Below are 18,138 nucleotides of genomic sequence, written 5' to 3' on the forward strand. Positions count from 1 at the left end.
CTTACCTCACACACAGCCCCGCCTTCTGCTTTCCTCAGCCGGTGGCTCCGGCACACCCGAGGGTCCCACTACCCCATCCTCATGTACATGTTTGTGGGTGGCGAGCCTCCTCCCCTGCTGCCTGGGCCTCGGGAGACTCCGAGGAGTTAGGCGACGTCTGTCACCCTTCACGCTAACAGCAGGCTGTGGGTGCAAAGGTCTTTGAGCTTCTTTCAGCCTGGCCTTGGTCAGTAGCTCTCCTGCCCTACATGGAGGGTCAGCGTGTGGCCACTGTGTGCCTATGTGTGCATGTGTGTGTCTGTGTCCTCATGTGTACATGTGTGTCTGTGTCCTCATGTACATGTGTGTCTGTGTCCTCATGTGTGCACGTGTGTCAGTGTCCTCATGTGTACATGTGTGTCTGTGTCCTCATGTGTCTGTGTCCTCATGTGTACATGTGTGTGTCTGTGTCCTCATGTGTCTGTGTCGTCATGCGTGCATGTGTGTGTCTGTGTCTTCATGTGTACATGTGTGTCAGTGTCCTCATGTGTACATGTGTGTCTGTGTCCTCATGTGTCTGTGTCCTCGTGTACATGTGTGTCTGTGTCCTCATGTGTACATGTGTGTGTCTGTGTCCTCATGTGTACATGTGTGTCTGTGTCCTCCTGTGTACATGTGTGTCTGTGTCCTGTGTACATGTGTGTGTCTGTGTCCTCATGTGTACATGTGTGTGTCTGTCCTCATGTGTGCATGTGTGTCTGTCCTCATGTGTGCAGTGCTGGTCTGGGTGAGCAGCCACCGTGCTCCAGGTTCCCATCTCTGCTCGCACACTGGAGTCTGCTCTGTGCATGCCTGGCGTTCATACAGATTCTGGGGATCCCTCACTCTGCTCACCACGCCCCGGCAAGACTTTCACCACTTAGCTGGCTCCCTCTTCTGTTGACACAAGGCCTGGCTATGCGTCCAGTGCATGGCTGTGATCCTTGAACCGGTGATCCTTCTGCCTCACCCTCTGGAGTGCATGGATTGCAGGCATGCACCGCATGCACGGCTGCTGCATGCTCCTTACCGCAGCGCCGCTAACACATACAGCACTGCAGTGTTCTCAGACAGCACAGCGCAGGCTCCTCCCACACCCAGGCCCTGGCCGTCTCCTGCATGTAGAGGACGACACCGGCTCAGAGTGAGGACACACGTCCAGGGACCGCCCTTAGGCAGAAAGCCACTGGGCTGGTGTGGGGGGCTCCTCGAAGGCCGCTGGGGTCTCCTCTGGTCATGTCCTCAGCAGACCCTGGCTCCAGTCAGTGTTGGTTCAGGAATGCAGAGTTCAGAGAAGCTCCTGGGGCGTTCCTGAAGGAGCCCCGTTTCTTCATGTGTGTGTGTTTTCCAAGACAGGGCCTCTCTGTGGCTTTGGAGGCTGTCCTGGAACTCGCTCTGTAGACCAGGCTGGCCTCGAACTCACAGAGATCCGCCTGCCTCTACCTCCCGAGTGCTGGGATCAAAGGCGTGCGCCACCACCGCCCGGCCCTCTAACTCTTGGAAGGTGACTTTAAGCCAATCTGAAGACAGGTGCAGATGGACCCTGAAGCAGGGCCGACTTAACCACTCTGGCGTGTGCCAGGCCGACGGGGTCCTTTGGGCTCCCCCGGCACAGCTGTCTGCAGTACCCTCTGGGGTACAGGAGCAACCTGCTGCAACTGTTCCCAACCGGGACATTCTGGTTTCAACTGCAGTTATGATAGTTTTGGAAGGGAGAAGAGAGAGAGAGGTTATATTGCTGTGTAAATAATCTTTTAACTGGTAGCGTTTGGTGTAAAGACGCATCCAAGGGTCAAGTGCTTTATTGTTTGGTTTAAAGAACACAGCCAGACATAAGCGCCCTGCGCCTGACATGTCACCAGGCTCCCTTAAAACAGGTTGACATCAGAAGCCTTGCAGGTTGGACCACTGAAAGGTCCAGGGACTTTGCAGTCTTGCGCCATTTCCATCTCCGTGCACTAGGTGGCGCCAGAGGACCGTGGCGCCGAGGATGCTGATTTGGGCCTGAGGGCTCCATCAAATCAGGCCACCAAAGGTGTCGCGCTCCTCATGAGCAGGATCCCAGTAAGGCAAAAACAACTCTCTGTTTCCTTCTGGGGACGAAAGTCATGCTCACACCCCTTTTGGGGAGCAGTGTCTATGCGAGGTGCGAGCAGTGAGCAGATGCTCTGTGAATTCAGGGTCTTCAGTGGTGAGGGGGAGGGGGCCCTGGCCCCTGCGGCACGGGTGGCTGAGCTCAGGGTGGAGGAGGGGACATCCTCTGCAGATGAGCCGTGCTGTGTCTTCAGCACCGAAGAGGAGGACCAGGGCTAACTCCTGTCTTAGCAGAACTTAGCTGCTCCCTGATGCCCAGGCAAAGACAGGGGCCGCCTTCCATGAGCGGGAAGGACCACCCACACGGAGTCCCCAGGGCCTCGTCTGGTGGTGTTTCTAGAAAGGTGCGCTTTGTGGAGGGCTGGGGAGGATCTGTTTCTGCGGACAGATGGTCCCGCTGTAGTTAGGGGTGTGCCGCCAGATCTGTGGAGGGCGGAGCCTCCAAGCGCCCTTGGCTCCTCTGTGCACAGGCAGCTGACACACTGCAGACCACCGCGAGGGCTGACTTAGTCCCAGCACACACCGCTTCCCGCTGGTGGCCCCGGAAAGAAAACCCTCGGTCTGCAGGGCTTCCATGCTTCTGCTGCCCGTTCTCGTGTCCTGGGTTTAGTCCGCAGGCCAGGGAGCTGCTGTCACAGCGGTTCCTCTGCCTTCCCCTCCCCTCCCTTCTCCTCCCCTCCCCTCCCCTCCCTTCTCCTGCCCTCCCCCTCCCCTCTCCTGCCCTCCCCTCCTCTCCCCTCCCTCCCCGATCTGGGTCCTTGGGTGTGGTTTGTTTTGGCACATTTGTCTGGACAAGGCCCTCATCACAGCACTGGGATTTTACTTAAAAAAAGAAAGTCTACCGAGAGAAGTGCGTGTTAGCGTGTTACCTGATGGGAGCAGCTGGTTGTCTTTGGGATCCAATTGTTGCTTCGATGGCGTTCAGGGTGGTGGGACAGCTGAGTTTGACCGCTCTGGTCACGTGAACCAAGGAAGGCTTCTGGAGGAGAGCACCGACCCTGTTGTCAAAAACGCCCCAAAGCTACACAGAGAAACCCTGTCTCAAAAAACAAACAAAAGCCAAACCGAAACCCAGAAGCAAATAAAAACAAAACAAAACAAAACAAACAAACAAAAAACGTTCCCAGGAAGTGAAGGCAGTGCCTTTAATTGGGGTCATTGGCTTCCTAGTCCATTCTCCAAACGGCTTCCTGCAGGCAGGAACTGAAGCATCCTGTCCGAGATGCAGGCTGTTGGTCCTCCTTGACCCACCGAGACAAATTCTGCATCAACACAATCCACCGCTCGCAGGAAAGCTACAGTGTCTGTGCTGCGGGGGTGTGGTTGGCTCTAGGCGTAGTCCGTGTGCCGGTGTGTTGCATGCAGTACCCTTCTGGATCTATGGGTCCTGCATCTGAGAGTCAGTCATCCTGCCATCGGGACTGGTCCTGGTTTGTTTTCTGTTGCTGTGGTAAAGACACACAGGCCAAAAGCAATTTATGGGAGGCCAGGGTTTACTTCATGTCATACCTTTCAGGCCTTAACCTGTCACCGAGAATGTCAGGGGCGTCGTGTCAGGGTTTGCTGTTGCACAAAGTGTCACCTCCAAACAGGGGACTCACTCACAGTGGGAGGAGAAGCCAGGGAGGCGTGCCGCTTGGTGGCTCCCTCTCGGCTAACCTGCACAACTCAGAACTGTCTGTCTGGGGATGGCGTGGCCCGTGGTGGCCTGGGCCTTCCTACACCAATTAATAATCTGTCTGCACACACACACCCTCAAGTCAGTCCGCTCCAGGCAGTGCCTCAGCCAGGGTCTCCTCTCAGACGACTGGAAGCTGTGTCAACTGTGAACACTAGGTCAACCGTGTACCTCGTTCCACAGTGCTTACGTTGTTGGATAAAACTTTAAACAGTACGGACGATATGAGCACATGCAACATGTGTGCCATTTTGTGGCAGGGAGGGGCTTGGCATTTGCAAAGCTGAGGAATAGCTCTGCTGGTCTTCTGGACGGTTCCATGTGACCCTCGGTAGCCCCTTCACTCTGTGGGGACACCCGCTCTCGACACAGGGAGCCAGCAGGGGTCACACTCTAAGGGAGGACAGAGCCCTGCTTGGAGCATTCTGAACGGCGATGGCAGTTTCTGTTCCTTGGGGGCCTCTGGACCATCTCCGACCCTGTGCTCAGGGTCTCTGGGAAGTCGGGCTGCGGATCCCCAGAAGGTCTAACACGGCATTTGGGGTTTCCCTTCCACCGTCCCCCACAGGGAAGGCCGGTCTTTCCCAAGGCCACTGGCCGGAAGGAGACACGTGCGCTTCTTCACGCTCATCCGGTGTTTTCCGTGGCTGCCCTCAGATGCTCCTCAGCCCTTGTGGTCAGGTTTCACTGGAGTCTTTAAGAGTGAGGGGTCAGGGAGATGGTGAGAATATCCGGGGTGGGCTGGCCTTGCCTCTGTTCTGTCTTAGGTACCTTGTCTTCTGGGAGGGAGGGAGGGAGGGAGGGAGGGAGGGAGGGAGGGAGGGAGGGAGGGGGGCAGGAGGGAGGGCGGGTGGGCGGGCGGGCCTGGTCACCCCGAGGATCCAGACAAGCTCACCCTGAGCACTGCTGGGCCCCTTCTGTCTCTGGGCTTGGGCTGCCTCTGCGGGTCCCCACACGCCTGTGGCTCACACACACACACACACACACACACACACACACACACACACACACACACACACACACACACACACACACACACGCACACGGGAGCTGCTGGCAGCTGCAGACCTGCTGGCTGGCCAACTTGGCGGCATTGTTCCCTTCCGCTTGTGAGCCCTGGGTGCGGAATGACAGTGAGCAGGGCTCCCTGGCCCATCCTTTGCTCCAGCGCACCCTTTTGCTTTGTGAAAGGGGAAGAAAGAGCAGACTCCCTTTTAAGAGATGTGAAAACTGTCAAACAAAAGTCATCTCAGAACTCCAGAGCCCACGGGGCCTGTCCCCAGCAGGAAGCGGGGGTGGGGGGGGGCTACTTGTGAATGTGTAACTTACAGTGAGTTCTCTGCAGACAACAACAAAAAAATCCCTCAACCCCTTTCATCATGTTCTGTCTCACCCTCCTGCTACTTTACTTCATTTACGACGTCACTCAAGCCCAGATGGCATTTGTCAAGGGTAGCCGGCCAACCCCGGAGGCTGTGTTCAAAGGTTGCTTGGGTGGAACATTTCAAAGCAGTTGTCCGTGTTGAAAGACAACATTACATTCAATCTTTCCTGAAAAATGACTTCTGCAGACTCTCTGTGTGTCCACACCCTTTAGTCCTCTAATCCCTTCCTACCTGGGGCGGGTGGGGGGGCCGGGGGCGGGGCCTCAGAAACAGCACAAGCATATGTCAGCAGAAGCCAGGACACTGAAAAGTCATCTGGAACGAGACCGAGATTTATTTTTACTAGCTAGCTAATGAACCCGAACAGGTGTGCAGGCCGTTAGATGCTGGGCAGTGAGCTCACACTTCACACGTGTCTCCAAGGACGTTTGTTCTCCTGGACGAGGCCGTGCCTAAGGATGGTGGCCGCCATTCATGAGCTGGCGTAATGCCTACATATGGTCTCCCATGTAGGCTGTGCACGCGTCTGCTGCAGGGCATAATGCAGGGAGCCAGGGAGGGACTCAACTGATGCAACTGAGCAAAACGGGATGGTGGTGCTGGTTAGGGTTGGGCTTTTTGTTTTTGTCAACTTGAAGCAAGGCAGAGTCATTTTGGAAGAAGGAACCTCAATCAAAGAGTTGGCACCATCGGATTGGTCTATAGGAAAGTTTGTGGAGCATTTTCTGGATACATGATTGATATGGGAGGGCCCCGCCCACTGTGGGCGGGCCACCCCTGAGCAGGCCATCTTTGGTTCTATAAGTAGCTGACCAATCAGGGAGAGTAAGCCAATAATTAGCATCCCTCCATGGCTTCACTTCAGTTCCAGATTGAGTTCATGCCCTGACTTCCCTTCATGATGGACTGTGAGGTGTGAGATGAAATAAACCCTCTCCTCCACAAGCTGCCTGTGGTCACCGTTCCTATCACAGTGATTGGAAGCAGACAGCAGCTGAGGCCACAGGGTGAGAGGGGACCGGGCCTCTGAAGCCCGAGGACACCATGATTCACTGGGTAGTGTATTTCCTCTGCTCAGGACCAGAGTAAGGCTAAGTCACACACCTGGAGGTGTGAGTTAACACAAGACAGTGCAAGTGTGTCGTCCTCCGTGTTCTAGGTGTGTGTGTGTGTGTGTGTGTGTGTGTGTGTGTGTGTTTGCCTGAAGTTGAAGCACAGTCCAGTGACTGAGTATGGTAGAGGTCAGCATTTGTTTCTTTGTCTCCTATTCTTTGATAGTATGGAAAAGTCTAGATCAGGGGTTGTCAAACTATGGCTACTCTTGGTTTTTCTGTTTTTTGTTTGTTTGGAGATTTCTTCTTTTGGGCCCTGCGTTTGAGCCAGGCCTTGTTTTATTTTGCTTACCTGGCACTCAGTACCTACCAGATGATCCCGCTGGAGAATGCTCCGGTCACTGACAAACTCCTGTCCCTGCACGGAGCTGACACCCATCAGCTGTCTTAAAACCTAGAGCGAACATGTTTTCACTGCCCGGTTTGTTTGTGTATGTCTGCTTGGGGAGATGTGGTTGGTCTCAGAGTAGCAGAGGGTGCTTTGGCTGCTCGGCGGTGACCCACAGCATTGGGAACAGGAGCCTCAGCCGTTTTACGGGAGGGATCTGGGGAGAAGATAAAGCAGATGGGGCCTTTCCCGAGTGGAAGGTCACAGAACTGGTATCAGGTCTGGGATTTCTCGAGCTGTGGAGGAGGTGCCCCAGAGCAAGGCAGGGGAGCTGACATCACCCCATACTTAGAGCTGGGCTTTCTGGAGTAGTCGATGGATGAATGGAGGACGAGAGAGGAGTGGGGTGGTGACAAGGGTGTCCTCCGGCAAGGAGTGGCCCATGACCTATCTTGGCATCTGTTGTGAAATGCCACTGTCTTAGTGAGGGTTTCTCTCGCTGTGATGAAACACCATGACTGAAAAGCAAGTTGGGGATGGGAGGGTTTATTTGGCTCGTGCTTCTAGGTCATGGCTCATCATCTGGGGACGTCAGGACAGGCACTCAAACAGGGCAGGGAGCTGACGCAGAGGCCACGGAGGGGAGCTGCTGACTGGCTTGCCCTCATGGCTTGCTCAGCCTGCCTTCTCACAGAACCCAGGGTCATCAGCCCAGGAATGTCACCCAGAAGAGACTGGGCCATGCCCCATGCCCAACAGGCCTGCCTGCGTCCTGACCTCATTAAGGCCTTGTCTTAGTTAAGGTTCCCTCCTCTCTGATGACTTTAGCTTGTGTCAAGCTGACATAAAACTGTTCAGCATGGCCTCCCATAGGACCATGTGTTCGAATACTTGGGCCCCCAGCCAATGGCACTGCTTTGGAAGGCGTGGAACCTTTAGGAGGCAGAGCTTCCTGGGAGAAGTTAGGTCACAGGGCTGGGTGCCGTGGTTTTCATGGCATGCCCTGACTTCCTGTCTGCCCCCTGCTTCTTGATTCAGGTCCAGTGTGCCCAGCGCTCACACGCCGTTAAACGGTAAGCCAGGATAAACGCTCCCTCTCCTCAGTTGCTTCTTGTCAGGCGACTGCTCACAACAACAAGAAAGGAGACTGATACAGCCCCACCCCCATCTCAAGCACATCGAGTTTCAAAACCTGTTTCCTCAGACATTAACTTACAAAAAAAAAAAAAAAGAAAGAAAACAGAAAAATCACAATCCAGACATGAAGGAGCATGCGTGTGGAGCAGAGATTTTCATTGTTTCCTCCTCAAAGTTCCTTCTCGGCTGACTTTCAGTCTGTGATGCTCAACCCCGGAGCGTTTTGGAGATGGATGTCTGTTTGGGTCTCATTGAAACGTGCCAAATCTGTAGTGCCCCCACCGTAAAATTTGCCAGGGTATGAAGAGAGGAGATGTTTACCCGGATACATGTCAGACAAATACAAAACCCGTAAATGACAAAGGCGTGCAGGTGTAAAACGTGAGCCGTGCTGCACTGATTTTGGAATTGTGCAAACAAGCTGAGCTGTGCTCGTGGGCCGGGTCTAGCCTGATGCCTGCTCGTAGGCCGGGTCTAGCCTGATGCCTTCCCTTGTGAACAGAGTTAGATGGGAGCATATTTGCGCACTGTTCACTTGTTTTTCACAAAGGCAGCCAGGAGTGTCTGACACGTGGGCAATCTGGCCTGTCACATGCCCAAGTGGACGTTTCTACAAAACACATTTTAATGAAAAGAAATAGTAAGAGAATTAACCCCTCTCAAACAAAACCCAGAAACCCAGATGAAGCCTGGCTTGACGTTACGGGCTTGTCATCTCAGGTATTTGGAACACTGAAGCGGCAGAAGGATCACAAGTTCAAGTCCTGTCTGGGGTAGACTGTGGTCCAGGCCAGCCTGGGCAACTTAATGAGACCCTGTTTCCAATATAAGAAACACAATGAGTGATGGGGGTATTACTCCTGATAGAGCACTGGCCTAGTATGATCATGGCCCTGGGTTCAGGCCTCAGTGCCCTTAGAGAGAGAGATGGGGGTTAACAGTAAACTAACAACTCTGGATACCATCTAAGTGATGTCATCAACACAGTGTAACCGTGATCGAGTTACCATTAGACTGTATTTGGGCTCCCCACCGCCGCTCTACCACTTGGAAACATTTTACAGATATTTCCAGGTGTCAGTGGGAGCCAGCTGGTAAACCTGCCCAGAGTAGATGCTGGTAACTGGATGGTCCACAGTGTTTTGCTAACTGCATTCTTTCCCAGGAATCTATTGATGTCCTAATGTTTGAGATCATATCCCGTATTTCTCTTTGCTCCCCAAACACTGGTACACTTTAATCTGTCCCTAAACATGTTGATAAACACCGGCTAATTGATGTTTCCCACAGCTGCAGTGTTTTTGAAGAGCAATCAGTGACACATAATAATGAAGTCATTCATCAATTATGAAAGGCTCCTGCACACAAATCTTGTGAATTCTCATCGCAGATCCCACGATTGTAAAATAATGCCACCACCACCTTTCCACACTCACATTTTCATAATAAAGAACTCATATTTTGACCACAGACAAAAAGTTCAAGATCTGGTATCATCTTTAAATCACTGCTGGACAGGAAGGGCTCTGAATTTTTTAAAACACCTAGGAGTCATAGCTAATACTTTACTCAGTAACTACAAACAAGATTTGTTGATTTCTCCCTCTGTCTCTCTCATTCTCCCTCTCTCTCTCTCCCTCTCTCCATCTCTGTGTGTCTTTGCGCATGTGTGCAGGTTCCTACACAGGCCAGAAGAGGGCGCCAGGTTTCCTAGAGCTGGGGTTACAGGTTGATGTGGGTGCCGGGAAGTGAATTCCACGAATGCTCTTAACCATCGAGCCCTCTCTCCATTCCATTTACTGGGCAACATTAAAGAAATAATAGATCTAAACAAATTGCATTTAGGACTTCGATTCATTTTCATCCAGGCTTGTCAGAATTCCTTTCACTTGTCCCCTGACACCTGTCCTCCCCCATCCCCCATCTCAGGGTAATGTGTTTGGAACCCGGGGCCTTTTGCATGCTGAGCAAGTGCTTTGTTCCTGAGTCACAGCCCTATGCCCTCACGTGTGTGTGTGTGTGTGTGTGTGTGGTGTGTGTGTGTGTGTGTGGTGTGTGTGTGTGTGTGGTGTGTGTGGTGTGTGTGTGTGTGTGGTGTGTGTGTGTGTGGTGTGTGTGTGTGTGTGGTGTGTGTGTGTGTGTGTGGTGTGTGTGGTGTGTGTGTGTGGTGTGTGTGTGTGTGTGGTGTGTGTGTGTGGTGTGTGTGGTGTGTGTGTGTGTGTGGTGTATGTGTGTGTGTGGTGTGTGTGGTGTGTGTGTGCTGTGTGTGTGGTGTGTGTGTGTGTGTGTGTGTGTGTGTGTGTGTGTGTGTGAGACAACAGGGTTCTTATTTCACTTAGTCCTCACCCTCTTCCTGTGTTCCTGGAGGGCACCTTCTCTGCTTATCCTTAGCCCCATCTTTTCCTTGAGTTCTCCCACACACACAGCCCACCTCCGTATTCTCAGGGTTCACCTCATAGAACCTACAGAGTTGGAAGTCAAGATGCATGTAGGCAGGCAGTGGGGAGGCAGAGGCAGGCATCAGTCCCCTGCTCTGCTCATGGGGTCAGATGAGCCCATGTCACTAAGAGTCTGTCTGTCTGTCTGTCTGCCTGTCTCTTCCTCTTTCTTCCTTCCCCTCTCTCATTTCTTTATTTCTTTCTTCCTTTCTCTCTCTCCTCTCTCTTCCTCTCTTTCTCTCTTCCTTCCTTCCTTTCCTTCTCTCTCTTCTCTCTCTCTCTCTCTCTCTCTCTCTCTCTCTCTCTCTCTCTCTCTCTCTCTCTCTCTCTCTCCTTCCCCCCCCCTGCTGGGCTGGGGAGACGGTTCAGTCAGTAAAGAGCTTGCTGCACAGGCATGAGGACACGAGTTTTGGATAACCAGTACCCATGTAAATGGCCCTGAAGGGCCGTGTGTGTCTGTAAGCCCCTGACATGGAAGCAGAGACAGGGGGAGCTCTGGGGCTCACTGGATACCCATCCTAACAAAGTCAATGAGCTCCAGGTCCAGTGAGACATCTTGTCACAAGACATAAGGTAGGGGCGGTTGAAGAAGACACTGACACCAACCTCCGACCTCCACATGGAGGTGCCCATGTACCCCATACATGGACATAAACACACACATTACCACACAAACACACTTTAGAGTTTTTTCATACTGCCAATCACGTTAATAGACTCTTAGTATCGCTCCAACATGTACAGCAGCAGGAGGCCATGCCTTTCTGCTCCTGAGGCTCGTTGGCTAACTGCTCCCTGCTGTCCTCTGGCTTGGCCTGTCAGTGATCTACATGCATCTTGAAGTTGTCCCTTATACGACTCCGGCTTCAAATTCCCTTGGTCCTTGTGACGCCGACTCTCATTCACTGCCACAGCCCAGAGTCTGTGTTTCATACATCTCACTCCTAGTTGTTTCCCTGCCCTATCTGTTTAAGAATATTCCTGGGAAGTCCAGATTCTCAAAGGTTTTCAGATGTTGAAGTACAACCCACATCTCATAAGCACTACCATTTAAAAGAGATAATTCCATTTCATTTCCATCACATTTACAAGGCTCTACAACTGTCTCTTCCCCAAAGATGCTCATCACTCCCCGTGCTGGTGAGATCCAGCTGTCTACTTGACATGACCTAGAACCACATGGGTAGAGTCTTGCCAAAGGAATTATCCACCTGTGTGCATACCTTTGGGAGACTGATAGGTGATTGAGGGTGGGAAGGCCTACCCTGAATGGGGGCGGCACCATTACCCAGCTGAATGGGGATGGTACTATTGCCCTAAACGCGGTGAAGGTTGCTGGCCGTAGGGCAAGCACACAGAGAGCGTGGCTGCTTGTGCTTCTCTGCTCTTGACCGTGGCTGCCTCGGACTTGCCCCAGTGATGGACTGTAGCCTGGAAATGTAAACCAAGTAAGCTCTTCCCCTCTTTCTGTTGCTTTAAAAGTGTCTGTTTACTTTTATTTTGTGTGTATGCATGTACACTGACCGTGTGTGTGCCTGGAACCTACAGGGGGTCACAGATGGTTGTGAGCCACCAAACCCCGGTTCTCTCATGAGCAGCCAGCGCTCCTAACAGCCGAGCCTTGTCTCAGCTTCCCACAGGTTGCTTTTAGTCAGGGTATTTGCCATGGAAGTAGAAAAGAAACTAGAATACCCCCACCCAAAGAAATAGCCTTACCTCAGGAATCACAACCCGTTGTACCATCCCCTCAGGCCCTGAGATGGTCAGCTTGTCCCCGTGGCCCTTTCTGTTGTCGATAATTCATATGAGCACGGGGTGTGTCTTTCCCGACTGACTCTCGGACTTGGTGTGATGTTTCCAAGTTCGTTTATGTCTTAGCCCATTTCAGAACTCCGTTAATTTTTGTGTGGTGCAATATTCCGTCACACACACACACCACACTTAATTCAGCGTGCCAGCTGATGGTCCCCCGTGTTGTTTCTGCTTAGCATTCACGGACGGCCCCCGAACACATCTACAGGCGCTTTGCGTGCCCACCTGTTTTCAGTTCTCTTGGGAGCGTGACTGGGACGGCGTGCTGAGGTGCCACCAGGTGTATTGAAAGTGGCTGCATCTGGAACCCGTCACGTAGGCTCTTCAGTGATGCACAGGTGTTCAAGAAACCTAACCAAAGGTCACTAGGGTTTAATTTCTTCTAAGTATGTCATGGCTTTAGCTCCTACATTTAGGACCTTCGTCTGTGTGCTCACCAACGCTTGTCCGCCAGCTTGACTGTAGTCATCCTGGTGCCAGCTTGACTGTAGTCATCCTGGTGCCAGCTTGACTGTAGTCATCTTGGTGGGCATGAAGAGCATCTCACTGTGGGTTTGACCTTCATTTCCTCGGTGGATAATGATATTGGGAGTATTTCCATGTGTGTATCGTGTCTTCTTTAGAGAAACACATATTCAAGCTATGTTATATGTCCTTTGCATTTTATTTTGAGCTGTGAGTCTCATGCATTTTCCGGGTGCTAGGCATTTAGCACATGTGTACTGGATTTGCAAATAACCCTCTCCCGTTCCGTGAACTTTCTTGGCATTTTGTTGGCAGTGTTCTTGGAAGCACGAGCGGTTTGATTGTGGTGAAGTTCAGTTTATCTCCTCTGTCTTCAGTTGCTTGTACTTCTAGTGACATATTCAAGAAACCTAATCAAAGGTTACTAGAGTTTAATTTCTTCTAAGTATGTCACGGCTTTAGCTCCTACATTTAGGACCTTCGTCTGTTTGACTATGGTGTGAAGCCATAGTACAACTACCTGTCATTGGTCTGGGAGATATTTTTCCCTTTGATCCCAGTAACTTAGGTAGCAACAAGACAAAAGCAGATGCTTGGGGTTGTATCAGTTAAGAAAGACTGTGGTTTTTAGCATAGGATACAGCAGAGGGAAGAGACAGTCTGTGGGTGGCTGAAGGCTGAGGAGGTACCTCAGGGTCAATGTGTGTGTAGCGTAGATGGAGCCCGGGGTTTGATCTGCAGCACTACACACATGTCCACACACCAAAAATGTGTGTGCATATGGGGGGTAGGCTATGGACCAGGAGAAAACATTTCCAAGCAAACATACATTTGGAAAGAATTAATATCTGCAACACACAAAGAGCCCATGGTGGTCAGTTCTGATCGTCAAATTGACGTAACCTGGGATTATCTGGGAAGAGAGCCTGAGTGAGGGATTTGTTACTCAGTGAGGCTGGCCTTTGGGCATGTCTGTGGGGGCCTTGTCTTCAGTACCTTAAATGATACAGATGGGGGAAGACCCAGGCTACTGTGGGCAGCGCCATTCCCTAGGCAGGGCATCCAACCATGTATAAAGATAAACCAGCTGAGCGCCAGGGAGCCGGTGAGCGTGCACACATCCATGTCTCTCTCTCTGCTCTCGACTGAGGAGGTGATGTGACCAGCCGTTTGAAGCTCCCGCTTGGCCTCTGTCTCCACAGCGTTGTACCCTGGCCCAGAGTTGCCTGGGTGGCTTCTTGCCAGGCTGTTTGTTTCCAGCCACAGACGGGAGACCAGAGCAGAACCAAAGCAAGAAGTAATCCGGGTGAAAAATGGACGTCTCTCACAGATAGCCAGCAGACGTTTTAAAGAATCCTCGGTGTCACCACCAGGGAAATGCATCGCGAAACCGCAATGACAGATCGAGTCACACTGGCTGGGATAGCCATTGTCCACATCAGGAGACACGGAGGACTGACAAAGCGATGGAGGAAACACACACACACACACACACACACACACACACACACACACACACACACACACACACGACACCATTGGCGGGAATGCTCGTCAGTACAGCCCTGTTTGTGCTGTCCGAAGAGTTGAAGTACCAAGACCACATCCTGCCCATATGTTTTTAAACTTTTCCTAATATATATATATATATTAAAGAAAATATGGTCAAGATTGCTGGCCTTCTAGTTACTGTACTTTATAAGTCTGGCGGGGGTGACTTTTTATTTTACTGTTTTTTTTAATGTGTATGTGTTCGTGTGTGTACCTGGGTACACGTGCATGTGTGTGTGGCGGGAATATACATTTGTGCAGAGACTGGTGGAGGCCAGAGGATGGTACCACATGTCTCCCTCAACTACCCCCCAGCCATATCCTTTTGTGATGGGATGCCTCATGGAACCTGGAGCTCACACATCCGGCTAGTGAGCCCCCAGGGAATCCTCCGGTCTCTGCCTCCCCAGCTCTAGGGTTGCAGGTGCCTGTTGCTGCACCTTCCTGTGTATTGCAGTGCTGGGAATTGAACTAAGTCCCTTGCATTTTACTGACTGAGGCATCTCCCAGCCCCTGCTTGAATTTATTTATTTGCTTTTATTAAGTTAGTATACAAAGTAGTGGGTTTCACCATGGCATTTTTCAAACATATATGCCATTTTAACGTCGTGGGTTCTGTAGAACCATTTTCTTTCTCTGACTTCGATGGGATCAAGTTGCTGCCCGTTTCCAGCTTGTGAGGCAATGAAAAAAAAGAGGCGGAGAAATACCATGTTTAGTTGTTGATGCATTGACATGAACATGGGGATCAGATGGAAGCTTTCCCCTGCAAATCTGAGAAAAGGTCCAGTTGCTCCTGCAAACGGCTTAAAAGCCTCAAGATTTTAAGAATATGTATTTGCAATTACCCTTCTTTAATAATTAATTGCTAATATGTTCTAATCACTGAGAACACAGTTTTGATCATTAAGAATTTACAATGTAAAGATTATTTCAAGGTCAAACTTCAAATGTTAATTATCTTAACATAATGCACGTAGGTCCCTCCTGAATTCAGCTTAAGAATGAAATGTAAACCACTCACCAGAGAGGATGTAATTACCGGATGCCATCTTTGATGACTCCCTGCCGTAGTTCAAGGACATTTCCTTAAGCAAACTTCAAAGTTGGATACAGTCATCAGAGAAAAACCATTTCTCATCTTTCTCTCACAGGGGACCTCATCTGAGTCTCCTTTCTCTTTCTTCTTCCTATCCCATCTTTAATCACTGCCTTACATTTTTTGTTTTGTTGTGAGGTCAGATTGTGACAATGGGTCCATGATACGTAGAAATCACATATCTTCTTTACCAGTGGGAGACTTCTGCTTGGCGTCTGAACACTCCATAGGGTGTCTTCCTGTAAACACTCCATAGGGTGTCTTCCTATAAACACCACATAGGATGTCTTCCTATAAACACTCCATAGGGTGTCTTCCTGTAAACACTCCATAGGGTGTCTTCCTATAAACACTCCATAGGGTGTCTTCCTGTAAACACTCCATGGGGTGTCTTCCTATAAACACTCCATAGGGTGTCTTCCTGTAACACTCCATGGGGTGTCTTCCTATAAACACTCCATAGGGTGTCTTCCTGTAACACTCCATAGGGTGTCTTCCTGTAACACTCCATAGAGTGTCTTCCTATAAACACTCCACAGGGTGTCTTCCTAACACTCAATAGGGTGTCTTCCTATAAACACTCAATAGGGTGTCTTCCTATAAACACTCCATAGAGTGTCTTCCTATAAACACTCCATAGGGTGTCTTCCTATAAACACTCCATAGGGTCTCTTCCTATAAACACTTCACAGGGGATCATCTCCTTACACTCCACAGGGGATCATCTCCTTACACTCCATAGGGATCATCTCCTTACACTCCATAGGGATCATCTCCTTACACTCCATAGGGATCATCTCCTTACACTCCATAGGGATCATCTCCTTACACTCCACAGGGGATCATCTCCTTACACTCCATAGGGATCATCTCCTTACACTCCATAGGGATCATCTCCTTACACTCCATAGGGATCATCTCCTTACACTCCATAGGGATCATCTCCTTACACTCCATAGGGATCATCTCCTTACACTCCATAGGGATCATCTCCTTACACTCCATAGGGATCATCTCCTTACACTCCATAGGGATCATCTCCTTACACTCCATAGGGATCATCTCCTTACACTCCACAGGGGATCATCTCCTTACACTCCACAGGGGATCATCTCCTTACACTCCATAGGGATCATCTCCTTACACTCCATAGGGATCATCTCCTTACACTCCATAGGGATCATCTCCTTACACTCCATAGGGATCATCTCCTTACACTCCATAGGGATCATCTCCTTACACTCCATAGGGATCATCTCCTTACACTCCATAGGGATCATCTCCTTACACTCCATAGGGATCATCTCCTTACACTCCATAGGGATCATCTCCTTACACTCCATAGGGATCATCTCCTTACACTCCATAGGGATCATCTCCTTATACTCCATAGGGATCATCTCCTTATACTCCATAGGGATCATCTCCTTACACTCCATAGGGATCATCTCCTTACACTCCATAGGGATCATCTCCTTACACTCCATAGGGATCATCTGCTTACACTCCATAGGGATCATCTCCTTATACTCCACAGGGGATCATCTCCTTATACTCCATAGGGATCATCTCCTTATACTCCATAGGGATCATCTCCTTACACTCCATAGGGATCATCTCCTTACACTCCACAGGGACCATCTTACACTCCATAGGGATCATCTCCTTACACTCCATAGGGATCATCTCCTTACACTCCACAGGGATCATCTCCTTACACTCCATAGGGATCATCTCCTTACACTCCATAGGGATCATCTCCTTACACTCCATAGGGATCATCTCCTTACACTCCATAGGGATCATCTCCTTACACTCCATAGGGATCATCTCCTTACACTCCATAGGGATCATCTCCTTACACTCCATAGGGATCATCTCCTTACACTCCATAGGGATCATCTCCTTACACTCCATAGGGACCATCTCCTTACACTCCATAGGGGACCATCTTCCTGTAACACTCCATAGGGTGTCTTCCTTTGGTGAACTGGGTGCTCAGTGGCTTGAGCATTTCTAGTCTTAGCTGCGCTCTGCTCAGGATGAGTGAGGTTTGATTATAAGCCCTGATGGCACCTCTGGGTCTGACTGAGTGCCTGGACACTAGTTCTGTTACAAGTCTCTATCTGTCCCGTTTCCCTTCTCATGTGTAAATTGTGACCCTCTGAGCACTGATGCTGGAGCCCTGTAGTAGGAGCTGCAGAGCCTGGGCGGATAGCGGTGTGGAGTCATCAGCTGAACCCACACTATAGAGAAGATGCAGTTCCTATGTTTTGGTCTCCATCTGTCCCCATTCCCCAGGTTACTGGCTGACACGGGGGACTCCTGTCACTTTCAGTTTAAAGGCCACACCTCCTAATAGTGCCACTCCCTTTGGGGGCCATTTTCTTTCTAACAACCACAATACTAATGAGTAGTTCTCTATAAGTGAACACACGCAGTCATATAACTGTCCTGAAGTCTTTCTTGTTCTAAAGGGAGACGCTTGTACCTGTCCATTTAGCTGCCAGACAAGAGATAATGGTTCCCAAGGAGTTGGAATTCACCTGAGAATTCCTGGAAAAATAAGGAACAGGCTGAGGCCTGGTGCCAGCCACACAGAACTTACTCCCCAGGAAGAGATTTTGGACTCACTGAACCATCTTGCGGGACCAACCAGAGCTGAGAAAAGGGTGTCAGTGACGGGCAGGTCCACACTGCGACCAAGGCCAGACATGAGGCTTCTTGCCGTCTGTAACCCTGAGCCCCAGCAAAGAACTGGAGGCCACTCGACCTCTTTCTTCTTCTTCTTCCCACAGTGGTCACATGGAATTAGTCTCCTTTCGCGTCCCTTCACAAGACTACATCCCCTGGTGACCCTGCAGTCTTCAGTTTCTCTAGGTCTCCTCTGTCACGCTCGGGCAACAATGGAGTTGTCTGATGTCATCATTCCCATACCCAGCATCACTGAATGACCCATGACTGTGTCTCCCAGACACTGAGGTAGCCCCTGAAGCAGCACGAGAAAACTTCCCCCTTCTT

General features: G+C 50.7%; 1 long non-coding RNA gene across 1 annotated transcript; it reads left to right on the forward strand.

Annotated features, from left to right (window-relative positions):
- The first annotated feature begins 11,437 nt into the window (after positions 1–11,437).
- Positions 11,438–14,138, forward strand: LOC110341595. Its single transcript, XR_002383563.2, has 2 exons — positions 11,438–11,638; positions 13,670–14,138. It is a non-coding gene; the product is annotated as an uncharacterized LOC110341595 (long non-coding RNA).
- The last annotated feature ends 4,000 nt before the right edge of the window (positions 14,139–18,138 follow it).

The sequence above is a fragment of the Mesocricetus auratus genome, unplaced genomic scaffold (genome assembly GCF_017639785.1).
Source record: "Mesocricetus auratus isolate SY011 unplaced genomic scaffold, BCM_Maur_2.0 Super-Scaffold_100008, whole genome shotgun sequence".
Classification (NCBI taxonomy): Eukaryota; Metazoa; Chordata; class Mammalia; order Rodentia; family Cricetidae; genus Mesocricetus; species Mesocricetus auratus.